The sequence below is a fragment of the Theobroma cacao genome, chromosome 2, assembly GCF_053813885.1.
Source record: "Theobroma cacao isolate CCN51 chromosome 2, ASM5381388v1, whole genome shotgun sequence".
NCBI lineage: Eukaryota > Viridiplantae > Streptophyta > Magnoliopsida > Malvales > Malvaceae > Theobroma > Theobroma cacao.
This window is the reverse complement of record NC_142640.1, coordinates 40,948,006-40,952,367: the sequence shown is the minus strand read 5'-3', so window position 1 is coordinate 40,952,367 and position 4,362 is coordinate 40,948,006. Positions and strand designations below refer to the sequence as shown.

General features: G+C 28.0%; 1 non-coding gene across 1 annotated transcript; it reads right to left on the bottom strand.

The window, feature by feature from the left end:
• Positions 1-839: 839 nt before the first annotated feature.
• LOC148764286 (small nucleolar RNA R71) lies at positions 840-945 on the bottom strand. Its single transcript, XR_016024870.1, has one exon. It is a non-coding gene; the product is annotated as a small nucleolar RNA R71 (small nucleolar RNA).
• Positions 946-4,362: the final 3,417 nt, after the last annotated feature.

The following is a 4,362-nucleotide window of genomic DNA, read 5'->3' as shown; positions in this document are numbered from 1 at the left end:
TTTCTGCTAGTTAATTTAATGTTTGTTTTAATTCCATTTTAATTAACATTTTGTAAATTTTAGTTACTTAAATAAAATTAATTTGTTATAAAATTTTAGTACCTAATGAAAATTTAGAAACAAATCCTTGTGGGAACGATACTCTACTTTTACTATGTTATTTGTTTGCGATAATATGCACTTGCATGAAAATTTGATAAGAAGTTTTTTACGTCGTTGCCAAGGATTTTGTTTTCTTTATTATTTGCTAATATTAAAATTCCACAAATTAGTCTTAAAATAAGTTTTATTTATTTATTTTGTAGGTATGTTCAGTCGTTGTATGAGAATAGCAAAAAGCTTGGAGATTATACTTTGAGATCCAAAAATTGAGAGAACATTCCACAGACTTCGATGAGAAAATTAACAAGGTTTTGGTAAAACAAAGACAATGGCTAATCGATAGGATGAGTAGCAAATCCGAGAACGCATAGCAGCTGAAAATTGATGCTTAAGAGATTATGCTATCCCATTGGTGCAAGGAATTCCATCAAGCATTCGAAGGCCAGCTATTCAAGCCAATAATTTCAAGATCAAGTTGGCAATCATCACCATGATTCAAACTTTAGTCCAGTTTGGAGGTCTGCCAAATGATGATCCAAATGGCCATATATTAAACTTCTTGGAGATATGTGATACACAATGGGGTCAATGATGCAATTCATTTAAGGCTTTTTCCTTTCTCTTTGAAGGATAAAGCTAAAGCATGGTTAAATGCACTCCCCACTAGCTCAATAACAACATAGGATGATTTTGCTCAAAAATTCCTTGCTAAGTTCTTTCCTATGGCCAAGATAGCAAAAATAAGGAATGATATCACATCATTCATGTAACAATATTCTGAATCATTGTTTGAGGCTTGGGAAAGATACAAAAATTACTTCGGCATTGTCTTCATCATGGTCTTCCAAAATGGCTTCAACTGCAGAAATTTTACAATGGTTTGAGTGGTCATGTTCGGACTACCATTGATGCCACGGCAGGAGGAGCTTTAATGGTTAAATCGATTGATGAAGCATATGATTTGTTGAAAGAAATGGATGTGAACAATTAACAATGGCTAGTAAAGCGGTCAATGCATAGGAGAGTAGTTAGAATTCATGATGTAGATGTTTTTTTGGCATTATCTGCACAAGGAGCAACTCTAGCTAAGACACTTGAATCTTTTGGTACTAACTTCATTCAAAGTCCCTTTGTAGCTTGTGAATATTATGGAGACAATCATGCAAGCCATCAATGTCCAAATGTGATAGAAACAGTGCAATTTATGGGGAATAGACAACAGAATAACCCCTATTCCAACACTTACAACCCAGTTCGGATCAAATCAAGGTAAAACTTGTGTTGGAAGATGCTTGATGACTACAATCTGCACAAGGCAGCATGTTGATTGGAAGCTCGACCTTGAGTTACTTAAGATTGCAGCATTGAGGAAGTTAGGGCCATATGATTAGTATATAGAATAGGAATATACCTATATGTTATATATAACTAATTAGATTAGAGCCTGAACTTAGTGAGTTTGTTTTAATTTCAATTTATATAAGAAAATAGTATTCTGATTAAAATAGATATTTTTATAAAAGTTTCAAAAGAGTCGTATAAATAATTGAGGACTCTAGGTTAGCAATTCAATCTATTAAAATAAGTTAAGAGAGAGAGGTTAAATTTAGATGAAGTGTGAGGGATATTGTAATCCTAGGCTTATTTAGACTTATTTTTCTCTAATTATTATTATTGTGGTTTTTAGTTTAGTTTATTGTGATTTAGTTTTATTTAATTTTTAGTTTAATTGATTGATTTCAACTGTTTGGATGAGACTAAATTGTTATAATTTTAGTATTTAACAAAATTTTAGATCAATTCTCTATGAGATTGACACTCTACTTATCATTATTTTATCTGTTCGATATATATACTTGAGTGGATAGAAAATTAGACAATACTTGATTTTAGTTAAATTAATATTGTTGCATTTCTAGTTTTAGTTTTAAGTTTATTTAATTTTCAATAGTTCTAAAATTTTATTATTTGAATAAGATTAAGTTATTTTAATTTTAGTACTTAGCAAAAAGATTTTTAGTAATTCTTCGTGGGAGCGAACTTTACTTTTTATTATATTACTTGTTAACGATACATGCACTTGCATGGTAAATCCAACAATACTCTACCTTTTACTTTGGTTAAGGTATAACCAATCACAAGTATACAATAAATGAGATGGTTATAGCTAGAATTCCTCTCAAGGGCTAAGTAGCAAATTAAGGATAATGTTAGGTGAGGAAGAAACATAAGAATTGAAGGTTCAATAAATGATACAATAGAAGACTCAAATTCTTAAAGAGGAGAACAAAAAGTATTGAATGATTGTAGGTGAATTCTTCTCTCAGAATTGTGTTTCAATGTCTTCCAACCTTCATAAATGTGGTGGGAGGTTGTAGTTATAGTTGCTGAAGCATCCAAAGTAGTTGAAGGTGCATTAAATGTGAAAAACGCTATTTTGCACTATGTTTCAAACTCCAACGATCACTATTTATTGATAGATTTTATGATTTATCGATAAATTGCCTTCAATAAATTTCAAAGTCACTTTTATCTATCGCTAGATATAAGTATCTATCAATAGATGCAAGTCAAGGTCCCTTTGAAGTGTTATCGGGTGGCTATCTATCGATAAATGCACGACATCTATCAATAAATGCAAGTCAGGGTCCCTTTAAAGTGTTCTTGGGTGGCTATTTATCGATAGATGTGTAGCATCTATTGATAAATGTTCATAGTCTTTAAGATCCAACTGCCAAAATAACCAAGTATCGATAGATAATCTTCATCTATCCATATATAAGTCTATCTATCGATAGATGAAGAACATCTAATGATAGATGGAAGGTAGATTCTCAATTAAAAGAGTCTTTTTGCTTGTTTTCAATTTAAAGTTCTTACCTTTTTCATTAAAACCTTTCCAAGGACCGTTTAGACTTGTTTGAACATTTAAAAAATAATTTTGATCACTTGTTTGTCAAATCAAAACTTAGAATCAAATGAAACGTTAAATCTAAAAGCTAATACCTTTTATCCATATAGAATTTACAAGATGAAAATAATACTAAGAGATTATATAGATGGATTAAATTCTAATCTTAATCCAATCTAATATACATCTAAATTTAGATATACATAAAATAAATGGATATTTACAAAAATATTCATAACAAAACTTTTCCTAACTTTTTCTTACACTTTTGTTGAAAACTAAGGAAAGTCTCCTCACCTAATGAGTACTCAAGAAAATCACTTTTTTCTTTGAAAAGGTTTAACTGTCAATTAATTCGGTATTTTATGAGAAAGGATCCTATATTAAATCTTTTATTCATTTTTCATTTTTTATTTTTGTTTTCTTTATTTCTTCCTTTCTATCTTTCATGCCCTTTATCCATTTAAAAATTTCCTTTTTGAATTTATCTGTTGTAAATTTTACTTTTTTATTTTTTTTATTTATTGATATCTTAATTTTTACTCTATTTTATTTCATTTTAAAACTATCTCTTAAACCAATCATTTGCAAATTTAAAAACGAAAGGAAATGAAAATACTAAATATTGGAAATATTTCTAAATTCTCCGACACTTATGGTAAAATTTTAGAAATTTCCTCAATTAAGAATTTTCAAGGAAATTATCACTTACAACTTTCTTAAAATTCCACCATTGGTTAATTTCTATTTACTTTCATTTTTTATACCTTTTATTTTTTATTTTTTCTTAAAAATAAAAGAAAACCGTTGATGTTGGAATTTTTTTTCTAAATTTTCCAACACATTTTGTAAAAAAGTTTAGAAATTTTCTTCATTTAGAAATTTTCAAGAAATTGATAACTTTCAACACTTTAAAAATCCCATCATTGGTTAATTTTTATTTACTTTCATTTTTCTTGTTTTTATTCTTTCTCAAAAATAAATAAAATCCTTGTTACCATAAAATCTCTTTAAATTAATACCTTATTAATTAATTGAGATATCATTTAATAGATAAATTAATAATTTATAAATTTATATATTAATTAATAAAAAATTAATTTATCAAGGTTTTTTTAATTTTTTCAAAATATTGAACTTAATACATGTATTGTGTATTGTGATTATACAAATATTATCTAATTAACGAATTATGAATTATCATTATTCCTAACAAGCAAATTATTGAAAATATCATGTGAAATGACAAAAAAGATGAAGTTGAATACGATAGTTCTGTATTGGAGCTCATTTCGCGCAAAGATGCACTCAAAGCAACAATCACATTGTATAATTTTCTCTTGTAATAT